This window comes from Oxyura jamaicensis, chromosome 2 (assembly GCF_011077185.1).
Source record: "Oxyura jamaicensis isolate SHBP4307 breed ruddy duck chromosome 2, BPBGC_Ojam_1.0, whole genome shotgun sequence".
NCBI classification, from domain to species: domain Eukaryota; kingdom Metazoa; phylum Chordata; class Aves; order Anseriformes; family Anatidae; genus Oxyura; species Oxyura jamaicensis.
Window position 1 is genome coordinate 97,581,576 of NC_048894.1, and position 12,500 is coordinate 97,594,075.

The window sequence follows — 12,500 nt, forward strand, 5'->3', positions numbered from 1 at the left end:
TGTACCTCTCCTCTCCTCTCCTCTCCTCTCCTCTCCTCTCCTCTCCTCTCCTCTCTCTTCTTTCTCTTTCATTTCTCTTTCATTCTCTTTGCAAAACATCAACAGATCAGTATTGCTACAACTTAAATTTTGCAATTCACAATCACTATAGAAAGTCTTACCTATCTATGGCTGTTTTGAGGATAGTTCTAGTCTTCAAGAGAGACACACTGACAACTGTAAGCACCTGCTGTAATGCCTTCTCTCCACTGACAGGACAGGGAATGTGATTTGGCAGCCCCAAACACTCAGCAATCTCAGCTGCCCTCTTTGTAAAAAAAAAAAATCTCAGTAACTTGTGATTTAGTAAGGTGCCAATGGTAGCTGATTTGAATATGTCCCAGTCATTACACAAAATGCCAAACAGTGTTGCACACTGAAGATAATCTCTCTAAGGCACCCTTACTATCCATTTATATTTTTTGGTGTCTGCAGGCATCACCTGCAGAATCCCAAAACTCTGCAGCAAGATACTGCCAGAATGCTAAGAATCATGCCATTGAAAAAAATAAATTAAAAGCATAAACACATTAATTCCTACAGTTTGGCATAAATATTTTTTTTTCAATTAGTCAAGATGTTCTGAGTAGCATAAATCCCTTTTATGGGTCTATTTGGTTTGGTACTTAATCAGTTACTTTCCCAAGCAATGAATGCTCAACACTTAACTTTTTAACTTTCCACTCAGATAAGTGCCATCAATTTGCAAGGTGATTTAGAATGCAAATCATGAATAGTGCTCAATACTGCTAGCGCTAGTCCTTTATGAATCAAGACCCTATAAAACTTCATCAATATCTGTATTAAACACATATTGACTGAAGTTTTATAGAAGCTTATTCACAAGGGACTAGTGTTCCCAGTGTCTATTTAGGTCACTGGGAAAGGTACAGGCATTGGCTTGTGTTTTTCTAATGCCAGTTAGAAATTATTTCTATCCTTACACATATTATAACTGAAATATACACAGGCACACACACATAAATACACAGAAGTGAAAAATCTGGTTGGCATACCAAGTCAGAAGAGGACAAAAGACAGTATTTTCCAAATCATTTTAATAAAGCCATATTTAAAAAAAGAAAAAAAAAAAAGAAAAAAGAAAAAAGAGAGAGAAAAAAAATAATATATATGACAGAAAATCAATAACACAAGGAACAATAGACAATTTGACAATTTTAGCAGTCTACAAAGCTTGCTTTACCATTTCTTGTAGTTAGATCTAGTACATATGAGTTTACTATTTCTTGGCTCTAAAACTGGGATTTTAATAATCCTAATCTGGTTGCAAAACTTCACCTTGTGTGAAACTAAAAGGTATTTGATTAGGATCTAATCTTAGATGTAGAGCTTAGGGATATGGTTTAGTGGGGACTGTTAGTGTTAGGTCAGAGGTTGGACTTGATGATCTTGAGGTCTCTTCCAACCTAGAAATTCTGTGATTCTGTGATTCTGTAATTGGCCAACATGCTATGTCGAAAGGCAGTAACACTGCTAGTAATGAAATGCATAACATATAGATAACTTAATATTCCCAAACTGCAAATTGAGGACATCATTCAGGACCATTTTGTTTCTAAACATAATTTTCAGGATTTAGTTTTAAGCACAAAAATAGATGCCTTCCTAACTTCTCTGTCAATGGGCAGGTGAGAAAGCTTTTTAAGTGGTTTTATGGCAATTTTGACAGCTCAGCATTCAGAGAATCTATGAGAAGCAGGTTAATCCAGCTTTTAGTTGTTTTATTATGTAATATCTACATAAAACAGCTGGATCAGGACTGAACAGCTATTTAAAAACCACTGAAAATTGTTTATCAAGGATTTTTCTTCATTACTCCACCTTTATGGTAACTTAAAGTTCCCCCTGAAAATAACAGTGTAATTCAGGTTTAAGGTGTTGCCTGGTATGAGTACAGTGAACCAGCCAGGATCAGTTCCAAACCAGTAATAAATACCTATTACAATGCTGCCAATTAAAACAAACAAACAAACAACCCAAAGCCTGCCATTTGCAATTTCTTGAAAAGGTTTTCTGAACTGCTAAATCCAGCTGTTTTATAGCTTCTCCAAGTACAATCTTGTCTATTGGCTGCTGTGACTCATGGTTAAAAAGATCAGGAAATATGTTGTCCTTACAACACAACTGTAATTTTGAAAATAATGCTGCATGGAAGACATCTCAATAAAAATAAGTACTTTGATTGATGCATATTTTGCAAATTTGCAGAAATATTATTGATTTCTTCATTAAAGGATTATTGATAACATTGTAGAAAGTAAAATGAAAAAATAGATTTTAGAATTTTGATAAAATATTTTTAAGTTGAAATTATTTTTAGTACTGCATTAAAAACAAACAAACAAGAACACACACAAAACAAACAAACAAACAAACAAACAAAAAACTTTAGTTAAAAAGAAAAACTGAATCTAAACTTAATTTTTGGCCCCAGGATCCATCCACTCTTTGTATACTTTGTACTATTTAATATTTCAAATAAAAGTCATCTCTGTAGCTTGTAATAAGTGCCATCTAGAATGATGCACACATAATAGCAGAGTATCCTATAGCAAGAAGAAAACTTTTGATCTTAACTGCTTTTTCAGAGTACATACAGTTGGGGATTTATCCAAATTGTTCGGGTACATATGACATGGTGCTAGAAATGTTCCTTTCTGCTACATCGGGGGCTTTTATCAGTCAGTGGCCATAGACTGACTGACCTTAACTAATCCAGTTATTTAAGGGTAATATGTGACCCAGGAATGAACTCCTGTGCTATGAGAGCAACTAGTCTGCATGTGAAAACGTTTGCTTTAGCTCTGTTCAATTTCTGTTCAGAGGCTCAGGTCAGTTCTTATTTTATCTGCACCCATTCAACCGTTAATATGAATTATGCTTTAGTTCCAGAAGAAGAAGAAAAAAAAAAGTCATCTATTTGGCTTGTAATAATTTGGTGGTGCTTGATACGTAAATTACCTACTACCACCATAATTAGATGGTCAACAATTCTTATGGAGAACAGAAGCATTTAAATTGCATCCATTTGGTGAAAAATAAGTGTTGCTCAGCAGAGGCTATTTCACCTACTCAACCCATGATTAAAAACTCGCTGGTTAAAGATTTAAATGGGTTTGGGATTGGCATGGTGTCACCATTGTGCAAATCCTTTGTTAAATATTAAATAATAGAAAAATGTCTTAGGGTCATACAGTGTGTGATTTATGTGACAAAACCCTTATGGGCTGTGTTTGTCAAAGGTAACTCATAATTCTGAATTGTTTCACTGAATAGCAAAGAATATTTTTGTTGTGGTGGTGGGTGGGAAGAGATTTGTTTTCTCACTATATTCAGCGTGGTAAAGATTTCTCTCTGTCTTAAGACACCTTTCACATGAAGAAGCCAAGCCCTTAGGCTAAGCAAAAAAGATGGGGAGGGATGGGTGCCCCTCCCTTGCATTAAGCCACTGCTGATAACGGCTTTTTGATATATGCATGGTCTGGGACTCAATTAGATTGTCAGATAAAAGTAATAAAAATATGTCATTTTTCTAAACATTTTTTTTTTATGTGTATAACAGTCAGAAGCTGTTTAAAATCTGAAGACTGTAGGCCATGTGGACCTTTTGAAAGACTTGCATATGTGTATAACTTCACATCGTCTCAGAATTATTCTTCTGGGAATTTCTAAACAATTGCATCTATATAAATCCCTATTGCTTTGTTAAAAAATATATATGTATATAAAAAGTAGGTAGTAATTTCCTTCCTCCACCCCTCAAAAATATATATATAAATTACAGCTAGAAATTATTGCTTGCATTCGGTACTCTAGGAAATACAAAGGCAAATTCAAAAAAGACCTTGTCTCCTTTCTTTCTCTAAAACACAATTTATTGCCTTAAATCATAAAAATAAAACAGTCAAATGTTGCATAAGAGACCCTCAGCAGAAATAAAAGAAAAGAAAAGGCAAAACTGAACTTCCCATAAACCCAAATCCCATACAGCAGAGCTTTCTACAAGACCATAATTAAATAATCCCTGAAGGACTTGTGGAGGAGGGGATAAGAATACATAAACTTTCCAACATGATGAAAGAAAAGACCCTGTTATTATTATTTGATTTTATTTTTAAGAAGGAAAGAACTAAAGAATATATACTTAAGGTAGTCTACGTGTGTAAACTATTGCATGCTAAGTGAGTATCCATACAAGTCTCTGCTTTAATACACAATAAAACAGAAATTTAAAAGATGTCTTTGTAACTTAAGGTCTACAAGTAGACGGTGACATTGTTTTAAAAAGTGCATGTCTTCAACGCTGAATAAAGGCCTTCAACTCTGCAGCAGAGCTGTTACTAGAGTTTGTAAAAATTCCTTCAGCAGACATTCCTTCCCTCATGTCTGAGATCTGAGATGAGACAGGAAACCTCCAGCAAAAGGTTCATGAGGATCTTCAATGGACAGGATCCTTGAGTCCTAGTATGTTCATCAGCTGTTGCTGGTCATTTGTTAAACAGGAGAGAAGTCACTTAACTGTGTGTAGCTGACTACATGGTCTGGCTTTTAGATACAAAGAGTGACCAAGAAGGGTAAGGATTTCTTGCAATCATTTTACTTTCTCAAATAAAAAAGTAAACTGACAGTGAAGCATTTTGTTCTGAGCTTTTAAAATTATCTTCTGTCATTTTCCTTCAGGAAGGTTTGCTTTTGATGAAACGTTTTTCCTCAGATGGAAAAATATCCCATTGGGAAAACATTTTGACCACCTCAGGCTGCAGTACTTTGCATTGTAAGATGGTGGTGGTGTCTTCTGTCTGCTAAGTGTCTAACTATGGCTATCACTCCTTGACACATATGTGATACCAAAACATCTGATTTTCTGTGAATATTGGTCAGCAATGGAGCATCTGGGAAAGGGGAGGGTACTGAAGTGGAAAAGTGGGTGATTTCTTTTCTTTGGCAGATTGCATATTAAATAGTTAAAAGTTTGTTGTTGTTGTTGTTGTTTTTGAATGGTGAAGATTCTCCCATTTTATTTGAAACTGCTTAGGATTTCTCCATCATTTATTTGGGACTAGCAGAGAATATGGAACTGTTTTGTCTTCACTTACAAATCTTTTCCATAAGCATCCCTAATAAAGGAAGAATTAATTATTAATTGCACAGATGTCTAATGTGCAGAAAGTTGCTTTCTGGTGCTCTTATTCGCTATAAATTTGGAAAAGTTATCATATACAAAAAGAAACATTACTCCATGGCTTATGCAGGCAGGGAAGATTCAAGTTTAGCTCTGTTGATCATCACAGTTTCATTAATGCGTAGCCTGGGTCTTCTAACATAATGATAAATCCCATTTGTACATGTTTTGCAGCTGTGTTTAAAGTTATGTTGATAAAACTGCTTATGACTGCATTGACTGGCACTGCTTAAAATTGTATTTGGTCAGTAAAAGGTGGAAAGTTGCAAAGAGGCAAAGACAATGGAAATACATTTTCTTTAGATTAAGAAGGGCCTCAAGCTGCAGGGTGGAAGCAGCTTCTTAGAGGAATAAGTGGAATTGTGTCAGAGTCTTCATGAAACGCCCAAACTTCAATCTTCAGTAGAGCTAACTGATTGCAATGGTTATATTATTACTCAGAGACTCTGAAGTAAGAACACTTGGCTTTCTGCAAAATCTTCTGTGGCCATGCAAAGCCTGGAGCCTGGAGGAGCTGCAGAAGTATAGTGGTGTAGGACTGATAAAATCCAAGAGGATTCCTCAAACCACAGGTTAAAAAAAAAAGTAAAAGTAAAAATTGATCCTGTATATTCCTGCTCTGGTCTGGTTCCCAGTCCAACTTCACACAGCCTCATTGTTATCACAAGGAGTACATTTGGACACAAGAACCAGGAAGAATATGATGGTTTTCAAACAATTCTAGAAATCCTTTCCTTTGTTTGCCCTTTCTTGTCAAAGTTTTGAGCAGCCACAATGAAATTCACAGTGGTCTTCAATGAAAATCAGGAAAAGAAGCTGGTCAGAAATGGCAGTAAATCTGGGCCATGTCAAAGGATCTGGGATGGCTACATAGCTACGGAAAAGTAAATGGATTCTTAAAAAAATATTCTGAGCTTAACAATTAAAGGTGCAGTAAATCCAAATCAGAGTATGGGAATAGATCTTTCTTCTCCTGCAGTGCCCATTTAAACTATGTATAAGTACCCCCGATATACATACCATGGACCCAGTTTTACCCTTAGACAAACCTGGTTAAATTCCAAGATTTTTAATTTAAATGAAATTGTTGCTGGAGGTAGAGTGGTGTAGTTGCCAGTAGAAAAATCACACAGCAAATTGAGAAGCATGCTGAAAATGAGTATTTGTTCCTTGGTGTAACTGGGCTGCTCTGCTTAAGCACGATATTGTTATACTGCATGGAGTTTGAGCTGGAATGAAAATGAATACAATTCATCTCCAAATTAGATGCAGTACCATATGTGTTGTCAATTTATCAGTACACCAACAAAATTGAAGTGTTGAATGGAAGTGGCTCGGTGACTGTATGCGGCTGTAAGAGTCAGCAAATATTACAGTTAGCTGACTCAGTCAACTGCTTCTTGACACATCTCTATCTTTAGAATTATTGACACATCTCTAGTCATATGGAACTGATATTTAAATGTTACCCTACAGTCAGGCTCGCATAATGGTACAGAATTCATGCCTCTGGGTAGGCTGAAGAACCTGAGCGCAGACTGTTACAACACAAATTGTGTTTTTCCTCCTTGTAAGGTGTGAAAGTAACTATAGTCAATCCTCCATTCTAATTGGCAGAGTGGTTTTAATGAATGGCCTGAAGTCCTAATAAAAGAACCTATTTTGCATTACTTCATCAAGGAGGTATCTATTTACTCCCAGATTAGCAGCTTCTACCAGCCTCTGAACTGTTATTTTTGGGGAGGAGTGGGGAACAATGAAATGTTGCTCTATTTTTATTTTTTATTTTAATATTTTAGTGCTTAACATTATGCTATGCTATAGCAAGTTATATTATAACAAGTTATGGTATAGCAAGTTATGTTGATAATAGCAAGAAACAGAGCAGTGCAACTTGGAAACTTGCCTCTGCTGACATCTTTAACTATCCTCACTTCCCTCCTCCCTCCAGCAAGTGCAGAAGAAGCCTAGGTGTATATGGCCAGATTTTTAAAGATGTTAAATACCTTTTAAAATCTGATCCATAACTCCCACTGTTGTATTTCCTTTTCAAATTCATTTTAAAACAACCATGACTCCCTCAGAACCTGCTTAGTTGTGTTGTAAAGGCCACTTAGAGACACCATGTAAGTCTAGTGACTCACCACAGTGCCTTTTCAAGGCAGAAAAATCATGACACACAGCTCATATATCTAACACAGTTCCATTTTACTGATTTCAGATTTAATTTTCTTGGCTAGGGCTGAGTTATTGGATGGACACCATGGGATGCCAAATGTACAAATTGCCTTGCAGCTCAAGTCTATGAAGAATCTCGACTGAAGTGTCTACGACTTTCTCAGCTCACATGAACATCTGGGGACCTGCCAAGTGATCCAAAGATGTTCAAGGCAATATATGAATATGTTGAAAATTGCACTGTGGGAAGAAATGCTAGTACACAAAGGGGCAAAACACATACAGAAAGTTCCCTAGGGAAACCAGAGCTGGAAATGATACAAGATATGTATATTCACAAGCTACCAGTAGACTGTCATTCCCCTACCCTTCAGGTCTTTATCTGCTGTGAGCTACATAACTGTAGTCTCCAGCAAAATTAATTTTTCTTCCCTGAAAAAAAAAAAAAAAAAAGTTATTTTGGAATTAAAGAAAAGAGCTTTACCTAGCAAAGCTCAGCATATGTATAAAACAGAGTAATGTAGGTATGCCAGCTGAAACTATAGCTAGCTGAGAACAGAAAAGACACTGTACTTCTGTTGCAATATATGCCTATATTCAGCTTCAGCAGAAATGATTTTTACCAGCTTTACAAATTTATATTAAAAGAAACCCCGTGAAATGGTACTAAGTTAATTAAAAGCTGGCAATTTTATATTTAAAGAGAAAGAACAAAGAGCCTTTGAGGGTCACAGTGCTGAATCACATCAACAATAATTTCAAATAGATTTTCCTTTTTATTTTATACTCTTGAATGTAGTCTATAAAATTAGATTTGGAGGATTTATTTATTTATTTATTTATTTATTTATTGTACTGTTAGCCTGGGACTGGTCATCTACTTGTGTAAAACAGAGTGAAAACAAATGTTAATGTTCACCAGTTGAGGACCAGGCCCCAAGCTGCAATTCTCAGTTTCTTTGATGTGTTAATACTGAACTGCCAAATGCAAACAAAGATCATATGTCATTTTTCTCTACCATGATTTTTGTGTAAAGTATTGCAGGGGAAATATTTATGTTAAGGTATTTAGTTTAATATCGTGATTTTAGTCTAGGTTAATGGAAATAGTGTGCTCCCTCCCTGAAGTATATATGTGACTTCTTTGCTAATGAAAGAAAGAGCCTTAAATGCACTAATTACGGTAGGGAGCACTGTACAGGTAGCTGAGATACAAGCTCCTCTATACGGATCTGCCAAATGTAGCTCACACTTGATCTGCTGCACTGTCAGGCTGTTGCCGTACTTGTGCTCTGCCAGGCGAGTGGAGACGGGATGCTGAAATAACGAAGGACTAATCCTTTACCTCACAAACTCCAGCCTCAGGTCACATGAAAATTTTAAGGGCCACAACCCAGATGTAGCACAAGCAGTGAGAGTCGCTAATCTACATGTTCTTCTTCATTTAGAAATTTGTTCGTTGATAATTCTGTGTACATAACAATTAAAAATTATGACACTCCCCAAACCTGGAAAGGTTTTCCAACCTTTCTTCACTCTAATGAGAGTAAAAGATGTGGAATAAAATCATGACATTGAAAACCAGGATAATCTCCCATCTATCGGTAAAACATATAAGAAAGAGGAAAAGATATGATAATACCACCCCTGCTTTTCTGAAATCTGTCCATCTTAACCAGAAGCTATGTCTTCATGTCTAAGAGTCCTGATATTTATTTATTTTTCTAGTCACATTGGGAACCCATCTGAACATCAGCAGCAACCAGAATGACTTCTGCTTATGAGTTTATCCACCATACACATTTTGTTTGTCTAAACCCCATACCTACTCATTTTATTTGCTGCTCTCTCGTTCCTGTATTGTCAGAAACTGCAAATTGTTTTCTGTGCACCTTTCACATGCCACCCATGATTTTATAGAGCTTTATCAGATCCTTCTGCTTCATCTCTTTTATGGGTTGAACAGTCCTAGTCTATCTTTCCAGATACAGGAGTCTTTGATTTGCCTTGTCACTCTTCCCTGTATACTGTTTTTCTTCTGAAAGCTAAATATTCCAAGCTCTAGTAAAAATCACATGCATATGTTTATATAACAAAAATTACTTTATAGAATCTTTTCCAAGATTTGACTAGCTATCTATTGCTCAAACAATGCTGCATTAAGATAAACATTATCATATTCATCAACTGTTCGATTTCTTTTTCATTCCGTATAATTGAACAGATCTAATTAGGTTACAGAATACTGATCATGCACAGATCATGCTATAATTTGTAATGTAGCTGGACAACTGTTAGAAATTAGGATTGGATTAAAAAAAAAGCAACAACAAAACCCCACAAAACCTCCAGGATTAGGCAAATGAGATCAATTTGAAAATCATGCCCAAGTAATGCAAGGTGAAGTACAGGAGATAACCTAAAGAATAAAACAGATACCCAACCTGAAGAAGAAATCTGAAAAGTGAAAAGTGAGACATGATAATGCCAAAACGTATACACATAAGTGATGATGGACAACTATCTGTGGTGTGGTATGGCAGTGAAAAAGTATGAGTGTGATTTTGGCCAGCCTCTGTGGGGAGCATTATTCCTCCAATGTATGCGTTTTGTGTGTACAAATGCAAACCTTACTTAAATAAGTGTTCTCAGCTCTGACATTATCAGAGTGATCCTGCACCATGGATGGAGTTCATTTAGAGAAATTTAATGGCAAAGAATAAAAAAGCTTGGCTAATACATGAGTAAATAGAAATGGAAGGGAGGTTATCATGACAACAATCTACTAATTGTTGAAAGTAATATTAGCACCTCGAAGACAAATGATAATTTAAGATGGTATGGACTTCTTGGCAATAAGATCCATTCAGCTGCAGCATAATTTCTTAAGAAAAATGCCTGTAATAGTTACAAAGCAGGCTGCCCCACAGAAATAGCACGTGGATTCTGAAGAATATGGCAGTGGCATGAAAGTACATATTCCTGCTTTACATTCTGTATTACCATTCACAGTCTGCCTCTTTCCCATAAAAATAAATAGCCTCCATATCTCAAAACAAAAGGATCCCAAATTTTTCACAGGGACTGAGGTAGTTCACTGAAAAGCTCTCATTTCCCTCCTAGAGAAAAAAAGAACTGGAGGATGCCCACAACTGACTGAGGTCCTCTCTATTTTCTGTCTGCTGTCATCAGAAACAAATCATAGAATCATGGAATTGTTTGGGTTGGAAGAGACCTTAAAGATCATTGAATTCCACTCCCACCCCCCCACCCCCCCAGGAGGGAAGCAAATACTGTCTAGAATCACCTTTCTACCTTGGCCTGATAAACTCACTCACTCCTCCAGTACCCACTCAGTCTTGGCTCTCAGAAGCCAATGAGGAAATTGCCTCCTTGACATGAGGCAGCAATGTGGTACCAAAGCCTTCTCTACAGTATGTCACTGACATGCCTTTCATTTTAAAATGCTTTCTAGAGATTATGCCTCAAAGTAGAAATAGAGTTCACATTTAAATGGCTATAAACATTCTAGTTATATATAAGCACTGCATCTTTGTTCTTTTTCACCTACCAAGCCATATCTTTTTCTCTGCTGAGATGTACTTAAAGACATTTTTACTGGAGGAAGAAGTTTCTTGTGTCAGTAGCCAAGCTAATCACCTCCTGCCTTGAATCTTCCCATAATCAATTGCAGGACCCCACACAGAACAAAACCCCATAGTGGGCCCTCACTTCTTTCTTCCATATGTCCACTTATCACTGTGTTCTCTTTCGTATCAGAGGCACGGAGAAAAATGACAGCCATGGAGGCAGAGGAATATCAACTGCTGTGGATAAATCAATCCATCACACGCACACAAAAAAAAAAAAAAAAAAAAAAAAAAAAAAAACAATTCTGCCATGAAACTTAATCACTAAAGGTCATGTCGGGGAGTGAGGAACAGATTAAATTAGCATAGTATTAGATATGGAAAATGATTTCTGTCAAAATCATCTTTACCACAATTATAATATGTTAATTACGTATTTCATTAAGGAAGTTGATTATGGTTCACAGATGAAATCATGCAGACGAAGACACCTGGAAGGAAGCACTAGAGCCTGAAGCCTCTTCTCTCTCTCTCTCTTTCACACACACACACACACAATTAGGTACACACACTCATGTAGAAAAGCTTTACCCAGTATACTTCAAAGATTATTAAAGTGCAGCTGTGTCTGGTTAGGACAGAAACTCAGAGAAATAAAGGAAAACATAGCAGGGTACATTCATTTTCCTTCTATCAGTACTTAGAATGAACTGTTCGTTTTAAGACTATAACATCCTCTGCTTCTGGTGACATATTGGTGGTATCTAGTACTGTGCGTAAAGGATTTCAGCACTGACTAATGAGATGGCGGCTGTTCGTTTTTTACACGGAAGAGACCATTCGGCAAATTTTAGCCGTGCTATTTGAAAGAGATATCATCAACCATATGAATGTTGTACAATGTCTTGCCCTTAGTAGTAGCTGCAGTGATGTTTACAGTGAGTTTATGTACTTGGGTACCATGAAAAAGTTGCATCAATCAGCAATTACTTACATAATTTCTTAGCCTTCTTATCCAAGTAATTGTTTGAATTGTTTGCTCTCTTTAGTGAATAGAAGATCTTCAGGAATTTGAAAACACAGCCTCCTTGTTTTGGCTAGAAACAATGCAGCTTTGTCTCATGCTCACACAAACACCAAGAGATGGAAAAAGGAATTTTCACATGTGCATGTGCATGTGTGTGCGCGTGTGTGTGGTATGTGCCTAAGTGCTAGACAGAGATGAGTTGTAGCCTGTATAAGAAAGGACTAATTTTATTCAATTCTGACTAAAGTAGGAGCAGAAGTGGAATAAATGGGGTACTCAGTACAAGGAAGGGAGGAGATTATATGTATCCCTCCAAAAAAAAGGTCCTAGAGATGCCCCTGGGAATGAAAATGTCTGAGTCTCAGTCAAATATAATTACCTCATTCTCATATTTCCTAGTGAGTGAGAATGCGTCAATGCTTGTGTGCCCTTGTGCTGATAGATTTTGCCACACAGAATAATC